We start from the raw sequence: 26819 nt of genomic DNA, 5'->3' as shown, positions 1-26819 counted from the left end.
TTCATTGCCCATCAAAACATTCCATGCTAAGACTACCACTTTACTCTATGATGTCCACTGGTGCAGAACATCCTACCAGTAGGCTCACCTTGAGCAAAGGGCACGCTGAAATACTATGTATCTGTGAAATAGAGGAGGTGAATGACATAAAATGAATGCACGCATTTTATGACACTTGAATTTCAGCATGTGCGAGAATTCTGTGATAATCTGCCTGACTTCATTACCATGAAATAAGAAGGTTGCTGATGTGCTTATGAATGAAGTATGTGCCTTTCATTTCTATGGTCAATAATAAAAATGATAATTTCTAGGAAAAATGTAAACTGAATAAACAAAGACCATGTATGTCTGTTGTTGAAGGAATAATATAACTTTGAAGTACGGTTCAACCTCACACAAAGATTGTCTTTGTAATACTGCAAGAGCCACTGAGACTTTAGATTAATTTATGCTTCATAAGTGCAGAATACAAAAATTATATCTCTTCAAGGGCTGAAGGAACTGACAGTAGCCTTTTGAAAAGACAGTCTAAACAATGAATTAGTGATGTGAATAGGTATAGTCATAAAACACAAAGAAATAAGAAGTCCTTATGCTTAGGAAGTAAACTAATCACTAAGAGCTACTCATATCCCTCAAGCAGACTCATAAACCGAAGGGAATCACAAAGGAATTCTGAGTTTCTTTGAAACATTTGCAGTTGACCCTGTTCAAAACAGAACACAGCTTTTTTGCAGGATGGAAATTCTCACTTTTTTGTGCTCTCTGTAGGCTCTTCCAGACAACAGGCTCACTGACACTAACAAATGTATTCATCTAGGATAGCTATGAGAAAGAAATTAATTCTAATTCTAATTCTACTGGATAATTGAGGCAGAAAGACATTAACTGAATTGTCCAAATTTGCACAGGAATTCTTATGGCAAAGTCAGAATCTGACTTACGGATTCCATTGTATGACCTTTCCCTCTCATTTTGAAAAGGAAATTTATTTTCTTCTTTTTTTTTTGTCGAACACAACAAACCCATAAATATTTAGTCTAGTTTAGCATACCCCTAGAATTTTAGTCTAGTTTTGGGCAGAGTTTGTGAGACTTCTTGCAAGGGAGAAATAATATTCTGCATTTTATTTTCTTTGGGTCGTTCTATAAGTGTTTCTGACTATAACATGATATAACTTTGGAATAAATTAATAGCTTCTTTTTCAAAAATAGAAAACTACTGTTTCAATGTAAAGCTGCTTTATTATGAAGTTAATAGTAAGATATCCTAGTTACTTACATGGATGTAAAGCATCCTTCAGAATTTTTTTGTTACAACTTTCATTTGATTCGTTACTCCTGTGCAGCCAAACTAGAGGACACACATATGAGTTATACAATATAGGCAGATCATGTAAGCAAAGTCTCCATGGAAACTGCCTAATTTGTGCTTTTATTTAATTAGAGTTGTCCATTACCTCTCCAAATGAAATTTAGTTTAAATTCATATGCCAGTCATTTTTTAAATTGTGTCTGACTTTTTATCCGTCACTTAACGAGATCTCTACTAGGCTGTATTTCAGCAGAGTGAGTTTGTTTAACAATTGAGTTTATAAACAAGATGTTTATTTGACAGCTCAGCTTATCAAACATTCATTACATCCTTGGGACTTATTTTCTGTGCTGTATCTGTGCTATACTACTTATCGTTATCGATTATATATTCTTGACCTCACGAATTGTCAAAACCAGGACCAACTGTTTGAGAGTATCCACATGAGTATATTTGCTCATTTTGCTTTCTGTGAGGTAATTGGGAAAAAATCATAGTACAAATAAAAAGTGCAACCAAGACCAAGAAATATACAAAATGCATGTGTTTGTTAAATGGAGCACTGAAACAGGCAAAACAGTGTTGTAAACTGAACCACAAAAACCAGCTTGTCTGATACAGGGATTGAGATACTCTTAAGAAAAGTCTGAGTTGGTTCAAAGTTATGGAAATGTCTGCCTGAGGCTATGAAGAACTTTAACTGATGTGAGTTATTTAGAAGTCATCAGTCCTCGGTCGTGCACAGCAGGAACATGGTCTGCAATATGTGATTTTTGTCTTTCTCTGGAGAACTGTTGGCCGAGCAATAGTGAGAGGCTATGGAGTACGCCTTTCGCTGTTCTTTTGAGGTGTCTATGCTTGTAACACAGATGCTAAGAAAGAGTACAAGGGAAGGCTGTACATACTCAAACAACTTCCACTCAGCTGAGACACCAGCAAATATGGATAATAGGGCAAAAACATTTTAAAATAATTTAAAAGATCATATTGTGTACTTACATTAAACATGTTACTGTGATATTTTGTGTCCTAATCTATGTATTCTCAAGCAAATCTTGTACCTTGAGGAAGTATTACTGACCCAATTTTCCATATGCAGCTTCGTGTTAGAAGTATCTGAGCTAGGTGCCAGGTCCAAATTAATTTGTATGCCAGCATGAGAAGAGCACAATGCAGAGGCCACAAGCTGCAGTTCTGAAAGCAATATAGGCAGGGTAGCTAAGAGCTGCAGTCAGGCCATTCAGCAGGTTTTTGCATACCTCACTGCATTCATACAGCATAGACATATCATCTGAGCTTAAGTGCTTTTCCAGAATTACAGAAGTTGTCTCTGGCACAAAAGTAAATGTTATTGATAGGAAAAAGTCACCATCGCAGTATGATCAGAGCTCAGAATTGCAGAATTGAAATGGTTGTGAATAAAAGGTGGAGAAAGTGGCCTGAGAATCATGAGTGGCATCATTATCATCAGAGGTGGGAAGTGCTAAAGGTACAGCTGGAGGACTAACAATAGTGATTCTTCCTGGAATAAATACATTAAGGCTAAAAGGCGGTAGAATTCAATGTGACTAAGCAAAGCTGAAAAGAACAATGTAAAAGATGTTTAAAGAAAAGGCATTTACGAATATTATGACACTAGTGATGTGAAAACGTCTGGCAAAATTAAAAAAAAAATAGAAGAACACTAGAACAACTGGCAAAGAGGAATAGGTACTGCAGATAATAGCATCCCAACAGCTTCACGGTATCAGTTACTGAATGGTAATAGGTATCACTGAGTGGATTTAAAAACTAGTGGAGAGTTTATGTCTGGGTATACAAAAATATCAGAATTATTAAATAGCTACTTTGTTTCTGTCTTTTCAGAAGAAGAGGGTGGCGATCTGCTCAAGTCGGGCTTCAGTTTTCCAGGGACGCCAGAGGAGGAGCTAGGTACAGATATCACCTCTCAGATAACTTGTACTGCTTGTACATCCAGAGGCTGGGTGCAGCCATGGGGATGAGGAGGCAGGAGGCTGCTCTGTGGTACAGCCTTTCTCCAGCCAACAAGCCCACAGAAGGCATGGCATCAGGCCTTGTTAATGAGAGTGGCCAAAAACCTCTCAGTCCAGTCCTTCTGGGTATTTCTCACCTGCTATATAAGATTAGAGAATCGAAAGCAGAAAAACATCAGATTTGAGTAACATCCAGGCAAGAAGAATTCAAAGGAAGGTGTTCAAGGGAATTATCAACTTTCCTTCTTTTGTCTTTCTCTTTTTGTCTTACCCCTTGGAAAACATAATAATTGCAGAAAGAGTTTCCAATATTACCTTTTAAATTTAAAATATAACAGAAGCAAGAAGATATGAGAAACTCAGAGAGCCCATGAGTGAAATCTTGATACCTCTGTCTCACAAAGCTAGTAGTAAAATGTCCCACTGGCTTCAGTCTAGAGAGATTTATACCTTTTAGATTGTGCAAAATTGAGTTTCTGTTCCTGGAATTTCATATTCAGGTTGTCACTGTTTTATGTGAAATCCATCAAAATGTTTATTTATATGCAATTACTTTATGTGGTTATTTTTAGAAGAGAAATATGGAAAGTGGTTTCTGTGTGTTTGCTAGTTAAAGCTCCCTTTATTCAAAGTGAGCGTACTTACATTTCAGAAGTTAGTGCAAGAGTAATTTTTCTCTTTTTATGCATATGCTCATGTTAACACATTGCAACAGTTTGTTTTGTATTATTAGGATATTTTTGTATTTGACAAGACCATTCTAAACTCTCATCCTGACCTTATTGTTGCACATTGATAGGAAGACAAATCATAGTTGCTATATTAAGGGAAAAAAAACAAACAGCTTGAACAAGGAGCATGAATTCAGGTAGGGGATGTCATTATGTGTAAATAATCTCTGAGAACAGGATTTTCTAAAACAAGTAGTGTTGACACTCAGTTACACTCAAGTCAGGGAGTTCCATAAATGTTCAGTGTAAAAATATCTGTATTGGACTTGTTTGTCCGCTTAATATTACAAAAATAAGTGAAAAAAAGCTACGGGATAAGTTCCAAAGATCGGACAGAAGGATGCGTTAAGGAAGAGACTGAAGGAGTTTCTGCCTTAATTAAAATAGTGTAAGAGGGAAGATATGATTAAACATGAGGCTCCCTAGGAATCTTACAATTGAATCTACAGAGGAGTCATGGCATGAGCACATCGCCTTCTTGGACGTTTGGGGTTTTTTTGCCCTGCTGTCCCATTTCACAGCACACAGGAAGGAGTTCAGATGCCCTGGGGTAGAATTCATCTCATCTAACAGTTGGAAAGTAATTCAGATGTAGATGTCTAAACTGTAGCTATCTGGACTTCCTTTAGAGTCAATGAAGAGGGATAGACTTTTCTAGGCCATAACAGATTTGGCCTACTTTATAAGCTTAAGTTAGGGTGAGGTGAATCGTGCCCTAGAAGTATGTCAAAATTGTTCTCCTTCCCATTTGGTTGAGAAAGAACTGCAAGATTTCTGAAGCCAGAGTAAATGATGTATAAGTCAATAGTATTAAAAGTCAAGTGTCTACAGGAGTAAGGACCCTCATATGAAACAGGTAATCAATGATTAACAGAAAGATATGGGCTGAACTGATCAATCATCCAGCACCCTGATTAGGAAGAAGATGGGGGGTTAGTCAACAGAAATGAGGAACAGGAAAGTAAAAAACAAGAATAAAATTGCAACCAGACTACAAAGAAACTGAGCTGCTTTCAAAAACTTCAGCTATTTATGGCCAAAGAACTGAGAAAAAAATGCTAAAAGCAAGGAAAGATCTGTCCTTGCTCCTAAATTTTGGGCCCCTGTTGGAGTCCTCTGAAAGTAAATATGAAAGATGCTAGGTAATGAATGGAGAGAGGTGGATGGCTTTAATATTTTCAGAAGGAAATCCTATCCTCCTGACTTAGCTGTCAAACTGTAGATGGCCAAAGTACGTGGACTGGATACCATCAGTAATGTAAAAACATATGATGTCCCATTCTCCCTTAGAGATTCTCTGTAAAGCAAGAAGGAGCATACAATGGAAGTGGAAATTGGGAAGACTTTTAAGTTTTGGGATAGTCAGTTCAGTTCAGTGTAGACAACAAGCTCTGTAGTTACAGCTGTGCTAGTGATTAACACCTCTACAGACAGCTGGGATATATCTGTCTGTCTGTCCTCTGGTGTTGTGTTCCATTACTTAAAGATTTGAGTTCAAATCCATGAAGTGAACAAAACATTAGTGAAAAAGCTACAAACTATTAGTTCTTTCCCAATCTCCACTTTTTCTTGCTGTTGCACATTTAAAAAGTTAAATATTCATTGGAGAGAAATTTGAATCTGGGTGGATACTCTAATCACTGGGCTATGGAAATGGGCTCGCTCTCGCTCTGTATATATATATATGTACCCCAATGACTATGTAATTATTTTTTATGTACAGCCTTGGTCTGAAGGACTGCTAGAGGCATTCATTGCTGAAAAAAACACAGAAAGGGCTTTCCTTGAGAAGTAAAATAATTGCCCCAAGTCAAGGCAGAGTAGAGATGATATTCTTTAAGGCAGCTCTGACTGCAGGGACATTCATTATTCTAGACTCTCATATCTGGTTATTGTCCCAAGGAGCTTCAAGTTGCAATCTCTCTGGTACTGAAAAATCTCTGGCTCCAGGCCCTTATTTGTAAAATGTGTTTAATATTTCCTAGTGAGGTTTCAGGGCTTTGGTGGGGATTAATTAATGTTTTCACAGTATCTCACCAGAGTGAAAATGCTGAATAGTCACTAAATAATATTATTAATACAATGATCCACTGCCTTAATTGGGAAAAGGTATCAAGGGATGGGACTGATCTCAACTCTTTTACATTATTGATTCTGTAAAAGACTTCATTAGTTAGAACAAGCAGAAATGCAATGGATTCCTTCAAAAAAAAAGCTTACCCAAGCATTCATAGTCTGTTCTCAAGAACAATGTTTCATCGCTTTTCCGTTACCATTTATTTGTTAACAGAGTTCAGGGTGATAAGTATTGTCATGGTTACAAGATTCACACTCACACCAAAAATTCCTATTATCTTCACTAGGAATATCTGAAATAAGCAACCTGGTAAAGGTAGCAGGGCGTGGTGGTAGGAGCAAGAGACCTGACATGTGTGATCTCAAGGAGCTCACTCTAAGTCTCATGGAACCTGGAGTTCTTCCAATTCCAAGCTTTCTTCTAGCCAGTGGTTTTAAAATCTGAACAATGTAATTTATTAGAAAATAAACATTTTATGAAACTACTCTTTTCTACGCAAACTGGAAACATCTCACAGTCTTATTTACTTTAGGCATGTATAAGATAAAGCAACAATTTACTTTGGTTGTCAAAAGCAAATAGTGCAATCTTAACACAAGACATGGAAAACATGCCATTTTTAAATGGCATTCAAATAGTAAACGAAACATATGACCAGGGAAGATGGGATGAACTTTTCTTTAAATATAGTTTTTAATAGCTAGTACATGCACAGAGTAAAGAGGGAAAAATAATTATTGAAAAATTATTTTAACTCCTTTTTATAGGTAAGGAAAACATTTCTTTTACACAAGTTTAACACTTAGCAGCTTCTAATGTTACGCAAAGAAAGAGAACCCACGCTAAAGGCTTTTTGTTTCAGTAAATTACTGTTTTCTCTTCAGGGAAGGATATTGAGTTGATGTTAAGAAAAAAGTTAAAAACTATAAAACAGATTGCAGCTACTAATAAAGCTCTTAACCTGCCCCAATTGCAAAGTAAACTGTAAGGGAGTTTAAGAGTAGGTTACAAAAATGTATTTTTATTTCATAGTTGATGCAGTCGTGCTTTTGATTAATTGGTATGGTTCAAGTGTCAGACAGTAACTCATGGTTATTCAATCACTGTTGATTGCATGATCATGCCTTTATGACCTTATGTGTTGAAAGGAAGAAAGGATATAGCTGTTCTTGAAATACAAAAATAAATAAAGGCCTAACTTTCCAGTCTGTCTTTCTACCTAATTATCCAGCCTTCCTCAGGGCAGTCAGTGTCTGAATACTTTGCACTTTTCATGGGTTTTATCTTCATATAACAGGCACGACAAGAGATTTTCCCAAGGACAGACAAGGGTTGAGCAGTGGGCTCTTGGCTCTCCTCTGTGCCAGATCCATGCCTCAGCCCACCTTCCCCCAGAGCATTCAGGGGTGGGTAAACAGCTGTAGACTGTGACTGGAGCTGGTGGGACTTCAGTCAGACACAGGGCTTGGCCACACAGAATAAACTCTTACAGTGACATTGATCCCTGTAATTAGCAGGCACAGTAACAAATACTTTATTTTAAATTCTTAGATGGGCATTATCGCAGAGACTGAATGTTTCCCTGCTTTCTGACACTAACACTCAGAGGTACAGAAGTTACTTTTATTCTTGTGCTATGGGGAACTGAGGTAGGGAGTCTACAAGAGATATCCACAAAGGTTAACTTTAACCCAGTGAAGCAAGGTCAAACCTCTCAGTGGCCACTGTCATCACTTCCCATGGCCTTATCCTCAACCACACAAAAAAGTCATGCCTGGACAGGAAGTCTTGACTGCAGATTTCCCAAGTTAATCCTCTACCCACAGGACTATCTTTCTTCCATATAATAAAAATATGTAGACAAGTGGTTTGGTATGGAGATATGAGAGTCTTTTAAACTTACAAGAGGTTTTAAATATGAGATGCCCTGATATGTCTCTGTGTCACTGTCTTATTTGTTTATTGGGACTAGCTGAATGGATACTGCAAAAAAGGGGCTTTTTTTTTATTACATCATACTTCTATATAATTCCACTTCAAATCCTTCCTTTTCCTGTACCCAGAAACTGTAGTGTAGAAGTTTACTCATGTGATGATCAAGACCATAGAAAATGTTAATGAAATAATGGGGAATGTTTTTCAGAAAATAAATTTTGACTTTAAATTCCTTTTAGACATGCTTGAGAGCTTATTCTGTGAATTACTTTCAGTCATAGAACAAAATCATATCATATGGCCTGAGCATCACATAAAAACATGCTAACTATTCTGCATTTTAATTGTAGGCTGTTGGCAACAATCTGCAGACCAGAAGCTATTTCTAAAAATTAAACACCTCACAATGTCAGATAACTCTGCAGAAATCCCATTAGGCCCAAGGTCAAGTCACAAACAGAATAAGATATTTGTAAGGATGTAAGATTAATCAAATAGGTTATTTGTTATGAATTATTCATTCATTTCTACTACAGAATACAAAGGGGGTTACGCATTCATTACTTTGCCAAGAGGCAAATATTTTTGTTCTAAATGATTTGTGCACTCTGACAGGGCTGTCCAGGTGAGGAGGCTCCTAAGTTCAGTTGCAGAGGAAATATAGTTTTTTTCAAATTGGGAAGCTTCATCCCATTGTTAGACCACATCTGGGCTACTAATTCCAGTGTCTGCACTGGAACAAATGAGATCATATTATCATAGATTCATAGAATGGTTTGGGTTGGAAGGGACCTTAAAGATCATCTAGTTCCAACCCCCCTGCCATGGGCAGGGACACCTTCCACTAGACCAGGTTGCTCAAAGCCTCATCCAATCTGGCCTTAAACACTGCCAGGGAGGGGGCAGCCACAGCTTCTCTGGGCAACCTGTTCCAGTGTTTCACCACCCCCACAGTAAAGAATTTCTTCCTAATATCTAATCTAAATCTACCCTCTTACAGTTTAAAACCGTTCCCCCTCATCCTATCACTACCTGCCCTTGTAAAAAGCCCCTCTCCCACTTTCCCATAGGCCCCTTCAGATACTGGAAGGCTGCTAGAAGGTGTCCCCGGAGCCTTCTCTTCTCCAAAGAAAGACCTTTCCAAGGAAAAGAGAGAGATAGAAGAAGTGGGGAGAAGGTGAAACAGCTTGAGTTAAGTTTCACACATGGAATATGGGAAGTTAGCAAAGGAGGGACGTTTTTCTCTCCCTCATGCCCTGCTGGCCTCTGTAACGCCTGGGTGCGTAGCTGATCCACAACATTGACTTTCCCATAGACAGTGCAACGGCTGCAGTGGAGACAAGAGACTGACTCATCTGACTGCTTCGCCATGCCTGCCTTCTTCACTGAGTGTCGTCACTGTATTGTCTCCTTTCACAAGGGTGAAATGTGCAACCTTTTAAATGTATTCCTGTGACGGGCAGATTAAATGATGTTCTCTCCATTTCCCCAGGAAAAAGTTACCGTGCATTACCTCCATGTTCATGATAGGCTGCGTAGGCTCTGTCGAGGGCAGGGCTATTTGTATTGGCACGACAATACAGTTGGGTGGGGGGCGGGTATTTCCAGCATGGAGGTACATGACCATGGCTGTCTCTCACAGTACTGGCCACACAGGTCACTGATTGACTCTGTCTTCCTAAGGGGATTTGCACTAGTGTAACTAGTGCAGCAGGATAAACACCAGCAAATATTGCTAATACAGTCCAAGCTTTCACTGGTGAGTTCAGTTGTCACCTTTCATCATGCAATTCCATTTGTTTTTTCCATCTTTTTACAAAGTCTTTTTTCTTAATAAATAATCTAATAGCAGCATGTCTCAAACTTTGCCAAGGTTGTGGGTACTTATACCACCACCACCTCGTCCCAGGAGTATGGTTCACAGTTTGACCCTTCACTGCCATACGGAAAATCTGGGTGCTAATGATTGTGGGAAAAGGCAACTAATATTTGCAATGTTTCTCACAGACCCAAAACAGAGCTCAGACAAGCAGAAAAGAGACAGCACCCTGACTTGAAAAATTCCTAGTCTGAAGGTTATGGAAAGAGAGAGATTTTCTGTTACTATGACAACAGGTTTAAAAGGGAACTTGTCACCAGGCTGCTGTTTCTTCCTGCACCCCAAAGGAAAATCAGGATGAGACCTCCTCCATCTCAGTGGGTTGAGCTGAGCAGAAAAGTTCACAATACAATAACAAAGCTGCAAGAGGCAGCGCCAAGGGTGTACAGCTGGGCAGATAATGATGACTCCAAAAAGTAAAAGAAATAATTGTTTTGGGTCAGACCAAGGCTGAAACTCTGAAATTTTTGGTGAATTGAAAGGCAGCAAAGAACTGGTGCTGAAGCAAACTGAAAATCAAATCATTTTCTTCAGTTCTGATAATTTAAAAGCTGTGCTGAATGTTTAAAAAAAGTAGAGGGGATTTTGAAATAGAATGGTATTTTAAATTGAACAGTTACATGTTCTGTGGCAATAATCAATGCTTTTGAGAATTAATGCTTAGATTATTTCTTTCCCAGAAAACCACTCTATAAAATAAGCAAAATCTTTAAAATATATCCATGTTTTAAAGAAATACTAAAAGGCAATTTAGAAGGAATGTATGATAGATATTTTTGCTGGGATATAGAAACATTAGTTCTTGCAGTCCCCTCAGTATTACAGAGGATGGTGAACTTCCTCTGTGATATATCTTCATAAATAAAGGAATAATTCAGAAGAATTCCAGAAACATTAAGCAAAAAAAAACTCATTTAAGGAAGAAGTTCATACATATAAGCATTTTTTGTTTGATTTTCGTTTAAGAATCAACGATAAATACTACTTATTAGAAAAGAAACCTTGGTAGTTCCATTCAGCTGAATAGTTGGTCCAAGTGATTTGGATCCTTGGGATTAAATCTTGGCCCCTGTGCTATCAATGGCAGTATTTCAGCAGAACCGGTTTCACCCATCCATGCCATCATCTTCCTGACTGGGGACCCTTCCAGGCTTTTCTAAAACACATTTATTCCAGTCCAGCATGAGTTGTGACTTCTGTAAAATACAGCCCTGATTAGAGGTGATCCTCCTCAAGTGACACCAGGATTCACAGGTAAACTGACCAAGAACTTTTCTCAGCGAATGTTTAGAACTAACCCTGACCCCAGTGAAGTTAATGGGAGATTTGTCATTGCCATCAATGTGACAAGGATTTCCCTTTTACTTCTAGAGTTGTGTGTAGATCCCTGTGTATATCTTTGAGCTGTACTACCCAATTACTTTGGCTTTCTTTAATTGCTGGGAAAATGGTTGCAGTTTTAATGACACCAAGGGAAACTGATTGTCTCTTGTATTTGACCTAACAACTGCAAGCAGCAAAATTTTCTCCTTTAGGAAAAGAGGTCCTTAAAGCCAGGCACAATAAGGAACAAAAGAAGTTTAATGGTGTTGGGCTAGCTTTTCTGGTCTGTATTTGGAAGCATCATAACCAATTTTCTTATAACCAATTGTTCAATGATATTCACATAGTGAAGCCCTGGTTGACTCCATACAGCTGTATTTCTCCAGAAGAAAGCTTACATGTTAGTTTAGGTCAATCTAATCCTGATACTTTATATTTTTTTCAAAAGCTTCACTGATCTGATCATACAGATTCTGTGAAAAAATGTTAGTCATAAATTGTTTTGTAGACTTACCTTTGTCACAGCACTGTTGAAAAGGTGAATAGTGTCAATGTACTCCAAACTTTAAAAGCACTGTGAAGGTTTGTGTCCTACATACCAATTAATACAGAATCACAGAATCATAGAATCAATCAGGTTGGAAGAGACCTCTGGGATCATGGAGTCCAACCATTGCCCTTACACCACCCTGTCAACTAGACCATGGCACTAAGTGCCATGTCCAGTCTTTTCTGAAACACATCCAGAGATGGTGACTCCACCACCTCCCTGGGCAGCCCATTCCAATGTCTAATAACCCTTTCTGAAAAGAAATTCTTCCTAATGTCCAACCTGAACCTCCCCTGGCGAAGCTTGAGGCTGTGCCCTCTTGTCCTATCGCTAGTTGCCCGGGAGAAGAGGCCAACTCCCACTTCACTACAACCTCCCTTCAGGTAGTTGTAGACTGCAATAAGGTCACCTCGGAGCCTCCTCTTCTCCAGGCTAAACAACCCCAGCTCCCTCAGCCGTTCCTCATAGGTCAGACCCTCCAGACTAGGAAATACTAGGAAATCATACACTCCAAGCCAATGGAAATTAATTTTGCACCATCCTGAGGACTCCCTGCATTCCTCCACTCCAAACCCTGAAGCTTCTTGCAAATCCCATATTGCCTCTCATGGATTTCTGTCCTGTCCTTTGTCACGGCGTGGGCACAGTGTAGTGCCTCTTATCCTCCCCGTACAGTCCAACTGCCCATTCTTCCACCCATAAGATGTGGGATGTCATCATTCCTCAAATACTGTTTCCCCGTTTCTCCTTTTTCACCTATGGCATGCTCTGTTCTCTTTGCCAGGCAGTGGGTGTTGTAACCCTGCTTTAACATGTCCCTGGTCACAGCTTTCCCCAGTGATCACTGTTCTCTGTGCTTTTCTTCCTCCCGGTACATTGTACTATGTGTCCCCTGAAACTCAGTTCCGCCACCTCCCGCCCCGCCACCTCAAAGATCCCATTCTCGCTCATCAACAGTTATTCTGCACTCCTTTTACTATATACCCTTTGCTCTGATCATGCTTATTTATCTCAGAAATAAATCCCTTGGGATGTTGGATTGCCAGTCTACTAATCTCTATTTGAAAGAGGGATGGAGCTGAAGTCAGAGAATTGTTGTGCTGAACAATATGATTGGGTGCCATCAAATATTTGTTCCACCTGCAGACATCTGCGTCAGTGCTCAAAACTGTGACTGTGCTGAATAAATGGCAGCACTCCAAGTGCTCCTTACTTCTCCCTTTGGGTTTTCCTACTTTGCGCCAAATTGGCATGTTCTGGTCACTGATGCTGTTTTAGGAACAGAATTTGCATGTCCATTTTTATCTAACACAGGAGTTATAAAAACCACCTTACCCTTGGTCGTTATTCGTCATGTGGTTCCACTGAATTAGCTTGGGCTGTCAAATCGTTTTCTGTGTTTTAGCATTAGACATGTGCCTCAGATCACCTAAATTTATATATTTATGATGTGGTTTACTGCATCGGAACTTGTGATCCACAGCTTTTGCTGTATTCAGCAGAGATATATAAGTACACAAAGGGTGGTATTCATCTGACATTTTTTAGATAGGTACTTCAGGCTAAGATGAATCATGCCAGTTTCTCATGCTCTAAAATAAAACTACATCCAGGTGGCATATTTGTAGCAATCTTTGGCCCATGTTATTCTTGAAATCATATCTATATATTGGTTGGAAGAGTCCTATTTACATAGTATGAAACTATGATGGCAACAGTTTAACTGTATGGACTGATCACGTCCTCCTGCTCTGTTTAGTCTACTGGTATAAACACAGCCGTGCGTGCCTGCCACAAGGGCCACTCAGGATCCTGACTAAAGAGGTATTTCATTTCACAGAATCACAGAATCAACCAGGTTGGAAGAGACCTCAGGGATCATCGAGTCCAACCGTTGCCCTTACACCACCCTGTCAACTAGACCATGGCACTAAGTGCCATGTCCAGTCTTTTCTGAAACACATCCAGAGATGGTGACTCCACCACCTCCCTGGGCAGCCCATTCCAATGTCTAATAACCCTTTCTGAAAAGAAATTCTTCCTGATGTCCAACCTGAACCTCCCCTGGCGAAGCTTGAGGCTGTGCCCTCTTGTCCTATCGCTAGTTGCCCGGGAGAAGAGGCCAACTCCCACTTCACTACAGCCTCCCTTCAGGTAGTTCTAGACTGCAATAAGGTCACCTCTGAGCCTCCTCTTCTCCAGGCTAAACAACCCCAGCTCCCTCAGCTGTTCCTCGTAGGTCAGACCCTCCAGACCCTTCACCAGCTTGGTCGCCCTCGTCTGGACTCGCTCCACCACCTCAACATCTTTCTTGAAGTGCGGGGCCCAGAACTGAACACAGTACTCAAGGTGCGGCCTCACCAGTGCCGAGTACAGAGGGACGATCATTTCCCTAGACTGGCTGGCTACACTATTCCTAATAGAGGCCAGGATGCCATTGGCCTTCTTGGCCACCTGGGCACACTGCTGGCTCATGTTTAGCCGGCTGTCGATCAGCACCCCCAGGTCTCTTTCCACCGGGCTGCTTTCTAACCACTCTTCCCCCAGCCTGTAGAGCTGCATGGGGTTGTTGTGGCCCAAGTGTAAGACCCGGCACTTGTTCTTGTTGAACCTCATGCCGTTGGTCTCGGCCCATCTATCTAACCTGTCCAAATCCCTCTGTAGGGCCTTCCTACCCTCCAGCAGATCGACACTCCCACCCAGCTTGGTGTCATCTGCAAATTTACTGAAGGTGCGCTCAATCCCTACGTCTAGATCATCTATAAAGATATTGAACAGCACCGGCCCCAGAACTGAGCCCTGGGGAACACCGCTAGTGACCGGCCGCCAGCTGGACTTTGCCCCATTCATCACCACTCTCTGGGCTCGGCCATCCAGCCAGTTTTTAACCCATTTAAGAGTCCACCCATCCAAGCCCCGGGCAGCCAGTTTGTCTAGGAGGATGCTGTGGGAGACAGTGGCGAATGCCTTACTGAAGTCTAGATAGACTACATCCACACCCTGACCTCATCTACTAAGCGGGTCACTTGGTCATAGAAGGAGACCAGGTTGGTCGAGCAGGACCTGCCTTTCATGAATCCATGTTGGCTGGCCCCGATACCCCGATAGTCCTGCATGTGCCGTGTAATGGCACTCAGGATGATCTGTTCCATCACCTTGCCTGGCACCGAGGTCAGGCTGACAGGCCTATAGTTCCCTGGATCGTCCTTCTGACCCTTCTTGTAGGTGGGTGTTACATTTGCTAATTTCCAGTCAGCTGGAACTTCTCCAGTTAACCAGGACTGCCGGTAGATAATCGAGAGTGGTTTGGCAAGTTCATTTGGCAGTTCCTTCATTACTCTGGGGTGAATCCCATCCGGGCCCATAGCCTTGAGGGTGTCCAACTGGCACAGCAGGTCACTAACCGTCTCCTCCTGGATCATGGGAGGTTCACACAGCCCCCTGTCCCTAACTTCAGGCTCTGGGGGCCGAGTCTCCTGAGGACAACCGGTCTTGACATTAAAGACCGAGGCAAAGAAGGCATTGAGCACCTCTGCCTTTTCCTCATCCCCTGACACTACACTACCCTCCTCATTCAGCAAGTGGTGGAGGCTCTCCTTGACCCTCCTTTTGCTGTTGATGTATTTGTAAAAGCTTTTTTTGTTATCTTTGACTGTAGCAGCCAAATCAAGCTCTAATTGAGCTTTGGCCCTTCTAATCTTCTCCCTACACGACCTGGCCACGTCCCTATAGACCTCCCAAGTTACCCGACCCTTCTTCCAGAGCAAGTAGGCTCTCTTTTTTTCCTTAAGTTCTAGTCTAAGTTCCCTGTTTAACCAGGCCGGTCTTTTTCCCCGATGGCTTGCCTTACTACAGACTGGGACAGCCTGCTCCTGAATATTTAACAATTCCCTTTTGAAGCATGTCCAACCTTCCTGGACTCCTTTGCCCTCCAGGACCGATTCCCAAGGGACTCTGTCCACCAGCCTCTTAAACAGGCTAAAGTCAGCCCGCCGGAAATCTAAGGCAGAAGTTCTGCTCTTGCCCCTCCTTACTTCCCCCACTATCGAAAACTCTAACATCTCATGGTCGCTACTCCCAAGACGGCCACCGACCCTCACATCTCCCACTAGTCCTTCTCTGTTCACAAACAACAGGTCAAGCAGGGCCCCTCCTCTGGTGGGCTCATTTACCACTTGCATGAGGAAGTTGTCCTCCACACATTCTAGGAACCTCCTAGATTGCTTCCTCTCTGCCATGTTGTATTTCCAGCAGACATCCGGCAAGTTGAAGTTGCCCACGAGTACAAGGGCCGGCGACCGGGCGGCTTCTGACAGCCACTTGTAAAACGCCTCATCCGCCTGCTCATCCTGGTTGGGTGGTCTATAACAGACTCCCACCGTAATGTCCGCCCTGCTGACCTTCCCCCTGATCTTCACCCATAAACATTCAACCTTGTCATCCTCACCATCTTCCTCAATTTCAACACAGTCCAAGCACTCCCTAACATATAGCGCTACCCCACCGCCTCTCCTGCTTCGCCTGTCCCTCTTAAAGAGCTTATAGCCATCCATAGCTGCACTCCAGTCATGAGAGTCATCCCACCACGTTTCTGTGATGGCAACCACATCATAACCTTCCTGCTGTACAGTGGCCTCTAGCTCTTCCTGTTTGTTGCCCATACTGCGTGCATTGGTATAAACACACTTCAGCTGGGCTAGCGGCCTTGCCCCCGATGCAGGCCTGTCACCCCTAGGTTCATTTGTGGCTGCCCTGGTCTTATCCCCCTCCCCCATCGAACCTAGTTTAAAGACCTCTTGATCAGCCCTGCCATCTTCTGGGCCATAACCCTTTTCCCCTTCTGACTCAGCTGTTCCCCATTCGGCATAAGCAGGCCCAGTGCCATGAAAGCCGCCCCGTGGTCAACAAACCGAAAATCCCACCTATGGCACCAGTCTCTTAGCCACATATTAATCTGTTGTACTTTCATAGTCTTTTCCCTATTTTCACCTAACACCGAAGGAATTGAGGAGAATATCACCTGCGCACCTACCCCCTTTACCAAACGCCCCAGGGCCCTGACGTCCCTTTTGATTGCCCTGGGACTTCTCTCTTCAATCTCATCCCTACCCACCTGGAATACTAATAGTGGGTAGTAGTCAGAGGGCCTCACCAGTTGAGGAATCCTCCTGGCAACATCCCTTACCCGAGCCCCAGGGAGGCAGCAGACTTCCCTGTGAGTCGGGTGTGGCCTGCATATGGGGCCCTCCGTTCCCCTTAGCAGGGAGTTGCCTATAACAATTACTTTTCTTTTCTCCTTTTTGGAGCTGGTTGCAACCCTCTTACTCGGTTGCTTCTGCTCACGTAGTCCTGTAGAGGGTCTTTCACCTAGATTCGTGTCTTCCCGACACTCAGGAAGACGCTCAGGCTCCAGCGCCTCATACCTGTTCTGCAGGGGGACGTGGGGAGGGGAGGAAGGTCGGGATGGGATTCGCCTGCCACCCCGAGCATGGACCTGCCTCCATTCCCCCCCATCCCCTAGGTCTCCTCCTGCTCCTTGTGGAGGAGGAAGAGGATCCTCCACTACCCGGGGAGCATTAGGCCCGTCCGTTTTCCCCAGGACAGGCAGGGAACAGCACTGCCCGCCGTCCTCTTCCTTGGATGCTCTTGTACTCCTTAACCTTTCCACCTCCTCCTTGAGCTGGGCCACCAAGGAGATCAGGTCGTCGACCTGTTCGCACCTCACACAGGTGAGGTCTCCGTTACCCTCGAGTGCCAGGGCCAGGCTCTGGCACTCCCTGCAGCCTGCCACCTGCACCTCCGCATGCTTCCGCGGCAGGTCCGTTTGGGTTGCCATGTCTTTTCTGGCACCCGCAAGGGACTTAGGGCCCCGCCGAGTGGAAACCATACCTGCCTGCCCGCCTACCCTGCTCGCCACCCTGCCTGCGAGAACTGCTGCGCAAACTGCCACGCCCCTGGGGCTGTGTCCTCCCCCTCCCCCGGACACACCCAGTCACTGCTGACTCCCCCAGTCACTGCTGACTCCCCCTCTCCCCTCTGGGCAGGGACTAGTCCCTGTCCTCCCAGAGGCTCTTTATCACCCCATCACAGGGGGTGGTGCTACGCCCCCTCCTCTCCTGATTCGTTGCCGGGAACTTCCGGGTCCAGGCGGGTCTCGGGCTGCTGCTCGGGGGGGCCCGGAGCACGGAAACCGCACGGAAACCGCTCGCCCGCTACAGCCCGATCTCTCCCCGCACTGACCTCAGTCGCTGCCACCGCTGCCGCTGTTGCCGACTGGCAGGCTTTTTTTTTTTTTCAGGCTTAAATGTCAGAACAAGTTAGCAATCCACGTGCAGCCCATGGCTAGTGTTTGCTTGACAGCCTTGGGCATTTTGGTGTTTGGCTTTAGATCCTCAGAACTGCCTACTTCTCTCCTTTGACTGCACAGGGAGACTGGGTGCATAAAGTACCGTCTTGCGATAGTCCCGAGAGCGCCGATATTCCTTATTTTTGAGGGGATGCTACCCCTCAAAGTTCAATATTTCAAGTAAGCAGCCTGAGATGTTGGATAGGAATTCACAGATAGGTGAATGCACTGCATGCAGTGCAAATTCATTGACTCAGTGTAATGGAAAATACAAGTCATCTTCTAACGCTGGAGGTTAAAGTCAGGTAGTCACACAAACTTTGCAATTTTATGTAAATTTCATACAAGCTGTTGTGCTACATAAATAGGCTGGAAATCTCCTCAGACCAGAATAGCAGCTTAAGGCATTTCCAGAATTTCTGGAAGGTTAGTCACTCTTCTCAATCCCTGGAAATACTAATTTTCTAGGTTAGAATAAAACAGAGAAAAATACTATAACAAGTTAATGAGGAAACAGCGCTCATCTAATGCTACTTACTGCAGACCTTGGGCAGTCAAATCTCCAGATAAAACATTTTATTTATACTTTTTAATGTTTGATATGTACTTTTTTGATTAATATACTTATTTTTACACTATTTAATATTTCTATTAGTTATAGGTTAGAGTGCATATGTTTTTTTCATAATACATTGCAGCCCTAATTGAACTGAGGGAAACAGCACAATGCAGCAGTCTGATTTTCTATACCACATCTTTTTGAAAGCTAGATGAGGTGTCTCTTTTCAGCAATGCATTTTACTGCACTATGCAAAAGAGCTGTTTCTTCTCCAATGAAAACAGCACAAACGTTTCAGATGGGTGAGCAGTTTACCAAGGGGCTTATGAGGTTCAAGCAATTTAAATTAATTTCTCAATAGAAAAATAAGTGCTTTGCAATAAATAAATAAATAAAAGCAAAAATCAGGCACCATTTAGTGGTTCCAGGAATCATTATTATGCTCTGAAAGCTTGCATTCAATACGTAGCACACAAAAAGATTTGTACAAAAAGATTTGTGGAGACATGCACTTCTTGTGAATGTCAGAGAGGTTTCCAGTGTTTTTACATTGATTCTCTTTAGCAAAGAAAGAGCCGTGTTCCAGGAACTCTAGAGACGCGCAGCACTTATTCTCCATTGCTTAGATATTTTTAGCCCTTTTGACCTAGAACATTAACATTAATTCTAATTCATTATTTCAAACAATATTCTTGGTCCTTGAATCTATCTGTCTTCCCTTCATACTGACTGGCACAAGGAAGAATCTTGAATGCTCTAAAAATTATGACCAATCCCTGAAGACGGGCAAACTAGCATCTGCTTGGAGTAAGACAGCAACTCTTTTAGCATCAGAAAGTCCAGAAGAAAAAACAGGGGAAAAAAAGCAGGAAAGGACATGGCATAACAGCGAAAGAGTTGAAACAGACAGGAAGGGATGCAGAAATTCTTCCATCTGTCATGGTTAAAGGTTGACTTATATCTGTGCAGTAGTCTCTGAAAAGAAAAGCTTTAAGGGATTTTTCAGGATTTTGGAATTACTGGATCCTCTCTGACATAACAGCCGATGTCTTTGTCTAGGTCCCCCCCCCAGTCTTTATGTATTATCTGACTACATTGAAATCAATGGAAAGATTCCATTTTGCTCTGATGAAACCTAAAAAGAAGCCATTCCTGTGCTCACATATAATATATTTTTTCTCTGTTCTTATCCCTCCATCTGCTTTGGGTTACATTTATTTGTTCTTCTGTCTCCCTTCGGTTCTTGGGGTCTGATGGTGGCACTTTCTTGCTACCAAGAAAGCTTTCCAAGCTAAGGCCTCCTTGGAATTAAACCTTGCAAGAGAGGTCAAGGACAACAGAAAGAGCTTCTTCAAATACATTGCAGGTAAAACCAACGGTAGAGGCAATGTAGGCCCACTGATGAATGAGGTGGGGGCCCTGGAGACAGAGGATAAAAAGAAGGCAGAGTTACTGAATGCCTTCTTTGCCTCTGTCTATACTGCTGGAGGCTGTCCTGAGGAGCCCCGGACCCCTGAGGCCCCAGAGGAAGTCAGGATAGAGGAGGAGTCTGTCTTGGTTGATGAGGGCTGGGTCAGGGACTAATTAAGCAACCTGGACGTCCATAAATCCATGGGCCCTGATGGGATGCACCCGCGGGTGCTGAGGGAGCTGGCGGAAGTCATTGCTAGGCCACTCTCCATCATCTTTACTAAGTCGTGGGCAACGGGAGAGGTGCCTGAGGACTGGAGGAAAGCCAATGTCACTCCAGTCTTCAAAAAGGGCAAGAAGGAGGACCCGGGTAACTATAGACCGCTCAGCCTCACCTCCATCCCCGGAAAGGTGATGGAACAACTTGTCCTTGGTGCTGTCTCTAGGCACATCAAGGATAGGGGGATCATTAGGGGCAGTCAACATGGCTTCACCAAGGGGAAGTCATGCTCAACCAACTTGATAGCCTTTTATGAGGACATAATCCGGTGGATAGATGATGGTAAAGCAGTGGATGTGGTCTATCTCGATTTCAGTAAAGCGTTTGACACGGTCTCCCACAGCATCCTCGCAGCTAAACTGGGGAAGTGTGGTCTGGATGATCGGGTAGTGAGGTGGATTGTGAACTGGCTGAAGGAAAGAAGCCAGAGAGTGGTGGTCAATGGGACAGAGTCCAGTTGGAGGTCTGTGTCTAGCGGAGTCCCTCAAGGGTCGGTACTGGGACCAGTTCTATTCAATATATTCATTAATGACTTGGATGAGGGATTAGAGTGCGCTGTCAGCAAGTTCGCTGATGACACAAAACTGGGAGGAGTGGCTGAGATGCCGGAAGGCTGCGCAGCCATTCAGAGAGACCTGGACAGGCTGGAGAGTTGGGCGGGGAGAAATTTAATGAAATATAACAAGGGCAAGTGTAGAGTCCTGCATCTGGGCAAGAACAACCCCATGTATAAGTTGTAAGTACAAGTTGGGGGCAGAGCTGTTGGAGAGCAGCGTAGGGGAAAGGGACCTGGGGGTCCTAGTGGACAACAGGATGACCATGAGCCAGCAGTGTGCCCTTGTGGCCAAGAAGGCCAATGGCATCCTGGGGTGTATTAGAAGGGGTGTGGTTAGCAGGTTAAGAGAGGTTCTCCTCCCCCTCTACTCTGCCCTGGTGAGGCCGCATCTGGAGTATTGTGTCCAGTTCTGGGCCCCTCAGTTCAAGAAGGACAGGGAACTGCTAGAGAGAGTCCAGCACAGAGCCACGAAGATGATTAAGGGAGTGGAACATCTCCCTTATGAGGAGAGGCTGAGGGAGCTGGGTCTCTTTAGCTTAGAGAAGAGGAGACTGAGGGGTGACCTCATTAATGTTTATAAATATGTAAAGGGCAAGTGTCATGAGGATGGAGCCAGGCTCTTCTCAGTGACATCCCTTGACAGGACAAGGGGCAATGGGTGCAAGCTGGAACACAGGAGGTTCCACATAAATATGAGGAAAAACTTCTTTACAGTGAGGGTAACCGAACACTGGAACAGGCTGCCCAGAGAGATTGTGGAATCTCCTTCTCTGGAGACACTCAAAACCTGCCTGGATGCGCTCCTGTGTGATATGATCTAGGCAATCCTGCTCCGGCAGGGGGATTGGACTAGATGATCTTTCGAGGTCCCTTCCAATCCCTAACATTCTGTGATTCTGTGACTTTCTTTAAGGGACTAGACATCAGTATCCTCAATTACTTCTATATTTTTAGAGTGATTACCCTAAGAAAACTTAGGAGCTGCTATAAAAAAAAAAAAAGCTTATCTTTTATTCTAGGTATCATTATCTTCAAGACAGACTAAAATTCCAGTCCAATCTGCTTGATAAATCTGGCATTGTTTTGTTATACCAAAATCTTAAATTTTTTTTACAGGATTGAGAAAAAAATATTAATACTTGAGCTTTATGAATTTTTTGAATCAGCCAAGCTGTGGACATTGACCATAGACACACTTTCAACCCTTTGCAAATGCTAGAAAAGCATGTTAGCTTAATTGAACTTTAAGCTAGCATATTTTTCTTTGCGTTTCTGGCAGCCTAAGAGCTAGCACATGGTCAATTACCCTGGTCTGGTACCATACAGTAATTCTTTCAGCCATAGCTCAACTGTTTCTTCGAGCCCTGAAACAGGGCTCCTGATCAAAGTTGACTGAGTAATACAAATTGATAAATTTCTGTATTATAATGCAAAATTTTGAAGATTTTCAGGGGGTTTGTAAGAAGAAGTAATGGTGCCTAGGACATAGAACAGGTTGGATGTCCGAGCAGAGCCCAAACCTAATTGGAGTGATTAATTTAGGTGATGCACATGTAAGTAATCTGGGACTTTATCTAGTATCAGTTACTCTCTATGTCAGATTTAAGAGGGGAATATTACTTTTGGAAAATGCCCCCTTCTTAGTTCAGTTTTTAATTATTTTGATTATGCTTATTAAATGCCTGTAGCAGTTTCTAACTACTGTGTTTCAAACCAAAAAAAATCAGAAATTTCATGAGGCACATAAAATGCTATAATGCTGTGAAAGCAACGCACAGAAAATTCTACTTTTCTGTAGTGGCACTGAGCTAGAATCATAGGGAGTCATGAGGGATGGAAAAGCTGTTAGATTATCCATTACAGTGCAATCAAATCATGCTGTCTTGTATTCCTAGGGACATAACAGGATGAAAATGTTTGAAGCCTTCTGGGCTATGTTTGATGCTGTGTGAGGCCTAAAGAAATCACCGGGGACTAGCAGTTCCTAAACTAGGGAACTCATTTAAATTAGTTTCTTATTCCTCGCTAACTCTTTCTCTTGTTCTGGATCTCTGCCTTGCCCTTCCTTTTTTTTTTTTGTAAATTCATTGGCGATTCAGAGACTTAGTGCAAGAGTTACCTTCATTCATAGATGTGCAAGATAGTGACGAAAAGGCTTGGGGTTGACTCTCATCATGCTGTCAGTTTGACGGAGAAAGCTCCTTCCACCTCCCTCGGGCTCATATCACTGTGAAAATGAAAATCAGCAAATCCACAAGCACTTTGGAAAATGTTGCTTGTATTCCAGTTTCCTTTTCTGTAAAAGGAGAACAGTACCTTCCACATCTCATGGGATTCTAAGAACTAATGCAGTAATCTCTGTCAGGTGCTTTGGAAACGCTTTATGGAAAGCATAGACTAAGTTCAACACATGGACCATTATTATTCCCCTGATAATGTTTGGTAATATACTGGGTTAAGTACCATTAATTACAGTGCTACTTACATGGCTGAATCCGAATGCACTGTTATAATTTACTACCTTGTCAATATATAGCTGTACTTTTAATTGGATAATCAAAATTATGTTATTTCAGAGAAACAGTTATATTCCTTTTTGTAACTACATTTATGCAGGGTATTATAACCTAAATAGTACAACAGACTGAGTAATCAACAGTAATAAGTTTTTATTTTAATGTGAAAATAGCCAAGAATTCAGTAAAAGAAACTGGTATAAAAACAAAATAGAAGCGAAAAAGGGTAAACACACACACACACATCGGTTTCACACTGTGATAAAGTCTGGAGGTGACATTTGGACCCTTAAATCCATCTTTGACTTTAGTGTGGCAAGATAGTGCCTAGGATGAAGAATACTTTATTGTTTATTAGTTTAATGCTACACTGGTTTTAAACCATTATGTGGAGCTCTGTTGAAATTAGAATGTAATAAAACTCTCTAAAGCATCTTCCACTATAGGAAATTTCGCACATTTGGGTTATGAGACTGCTCATGCTAAAGACTTGCAACAAATTGCCTTCTGTACTGAAGGTGTCATGACATAACACTTATTAGTCGAATAAAATTAAAGAGATATGGGTATTGATCTGCTTCATGACCATATCCAGCCTTTGAGTTTTCACCAGCAGTGGGAATATGATTTACGAGAGTTTTGTCATATGCTTTGAAACAGCTCAAAGTGCTGTTGGCTACCATGTTATCTCTACAGGCTGGTCTCCAATGTCCAGTCATGTTGTTATACGTAGCAAGTACATATTCCCTGGCTTCCATTCTGGTGGAGGCCTTCAACTTCCTTGTGTCAGGCACCTGTGCAAAGTCAGGCGCCCCACTGTTGTTTGCAAACAGGGAAGGACTTGATGATGTGATGGTTGGAGGCCGTCTTGGGCATAGCAATCATGAAATGGTAGAGCTTTCGATTCTTGGAGAAGTAAGGAGGGGGATCAGCAGAACTGCTACCTTGGACTTCCAGAGGGCAGACTTTGGCCTGTTTAAGAGCCTGGTTGACAGAGACCCTTAGGAGGCAGTCCTGAAGGTCAAAGGAGTCCAGGAAGGCTGGACACTCTTCAAGAAGGAAATCTTAAAGGCGCAGGAGCAGGCTGTCCCCATGTGCCGAAAGACGAGCCGGTGGGGAAGAAGACCAGCCTGAGAGCTTTGGCTAGAACTCAGGAAAAAAGGGATAGTTTATGACCTTTGGAAGAAGGGGCAGGCAACTCAGGAGGACTACAAAGATGTTGTGAGGCTATGCAGGGAAAAAATTAGAAGGGCCAAAGCCCAGCTAGAACTTAATCTACCACTGCTGTAAAGGGCAATTAAAAAATGTTTCTATGAATACATGAGTAACAAAAGGAGGGCCAAGGAAACTTTCCATCCTTTATTGGGTGCAGGGGAAACATAGTGACAAAGGCTGAGGAAAAGGTTGAGGTGCTTAATGCCTTCTTTGCCTCAGTCTTTAGTAGTAAGATGAGTCATTCTCTGGGTACCCAGCCCCCTGAGCTGGAAGACAGGGAGCAGAATGAAGCCCCCAAGAGGAAGTGGTTAGCAACCTGCTACACCACTTAGACACACACAAGCCTATCAGGCCGGATGGGACCTACACAAGGGTACTGACAGAGCTGGCGGAAGTGCTCACCAAGCCACTTTCCATCACTTATCAGCAGTCCTGGCTAACTGAGGAGGTCCTAGTTGACTGGAAGTTAGCAAATGTGATACCCATCTACAAGAAGGGCCAAAAGGAGGATCCGTGGAACTACAGACCTGTTAGTCTGACCTCGCTGCCGGGGAAGGTTATGGAGCAGATCATCTTGAGTGCCATCACACAGCATGTACAGGACAACCAGGCGATCAGGCCCAGTCAGCATGGATTTATGAAAGGCAGGTCCTGCTTGACTAACCTGATCTTCTATGACAAGGTGACCCACTTACTGGATGAGGGAAAGGCTGTGGATTTTGTCTACCTGGACTTTAGTAAAGCCTTTGACACCGTTTCCCACAGCATTCTCCTGGAGAAACTGGCTACTCATGGCTTGGATGGGCATACACTTCTCTGGGTGAAAAACTGTCTGTGTGGCCGGGCCCAAAGAGTTGTGGTGAATGGAGTTAAATCCAGTCGGTGGCCGGTCACAAGCGGTGTTCCCCAGGGCTCAGTATTGGGGCCAGTTCTGTTCAATATCTTTAGCAATGGTCTGGATGAGGAGATCGAGTGCACCCTCAGTGTGTTTGCAGGTGACACCAAGTTGGGGGGCAGTGTTGATCTGCTTGAGGGTAGGAAGGCTCTGCAGCGGGATCTGAACAGTCTGGATCGATGGGCCAAGGCCAACTGTATGACGTTCAACAAGGCTAAGTGTCGGGTCCTACACTTGGGTCACAACAATCCCCATGCACCGCTACAGGCTTGGGGAAGAGTGGCTGGAAAGCTGCCTGGCAGAAAAGGACCTGGGCGTGTTGATCGATGGCCGGCTGAATATGAGCCAGCAGTGTGCCCAGGTGGCCAAGAAGGCCAACAGCATCCTGGCTTGTATCAGAAAGAGTGTGGCCAGCAGCACCAGGGAAGTGATCGTCCCTCTGTACTCAGCACTGGTGAGGTCACACCTCAAATACTGTGTTCAGTTTTGGGCCCCTCACTACAAGAAAGACATTGAGGTGCTGGAGCGAGTCCAAAGAAGGGCAAGGAAGCTGGTGAAGGGTCTGGAGCACAAGTCTTATGAGGAGCAGCTGAGGGAACTGGGGTTGTTTAGCCTGGAGAAAAGGAGGCTGAGGGGAGACCTTATTGCTCTCTGCAACTACCTGAAAGGAGGTTGTAGGAAGGTGGGTGTCAGTAACTTCTCCCATGTAACAAGTGATAGGATGAGAGGAAAATAACCTCAAGTTGCACCAGGGGAGGTTTAGATTGGATATTAGGAAATATTTCTTCATGGAAAGGGTTATCAAGCATTGGAACAGGCTGCCCAGGGAAGTGGTGGAGTCACCATCCCTGGAGGTATTTAAAAGACGTGTATGTGTAGTGCTTAGGGACATTGTTTAGTGGTGGACTTGGCAGGGCTAGGTTAATGATAGGACTTGGTGATCTTAAAAGTCTTTTCCAACCAAACTAATTCTATGATTCTATGATTATTTAGATTCTTTAGAGCAAATTTGCAGAAAGACTGCTAAGTGGGTTGTATAAACACTTACGCATCCGTCTGATCCTCTAACGGATTGTCTTGCATCCTATATCTTTGTCTGCTTTTGAAATGTTGCTTAAATAAGCTCAAATTGAAGAGGGAAAGTGAATGTGAAAATCAAATTGAAACATTTCTGGATTTTTTAATTTTCTGTTTGTAGCATTTGACAGCTGCAAGAAATTGCATGTGAGAAAAATA

The 26819-nt window shown here is 43.1% G+C and overlaps 1 protein-coding gene across 1 annotated transcript in view; it reads left to right on the top strand.

Annotated features, from left to right (window-relative positions):
• The window catches only part of DLGAP2 (DLG associated protein 2), a 427755-nt gene that overhangs the window by 300080 nt on the left and 100856 nt on the right, over nt 1-26819 (top strand). Inside the window, exon 3 of the mRNA XM_068396649.1 lies at nt 3184-3249. The gene's annotated coding sequence lies outside the window, so the exon portion shown is untranslated. The remainder of the gene's footprint in view (nt 1-3183; nt 3250-26819) is intronic.

The sequence above is a fragment of the Nyctibius grandis genome, chromosome 1, assembly GCF_013368605.1.
Source record: "Nyctibius grandis isolate bNycGra1 chromosome 1, bNycGra1.pri, whole genome shotgun sequence".
Classification (NCBI taxonomy): Eukaryota; Metazoa; Chordata; class Aves; order Nyctibiiformes; family Nyctibiidae; genus Nyctibius; species Nyctibius grandis.
This window is presented reverse-complemented; position numbering and strand designations above follow the sequence as displayed.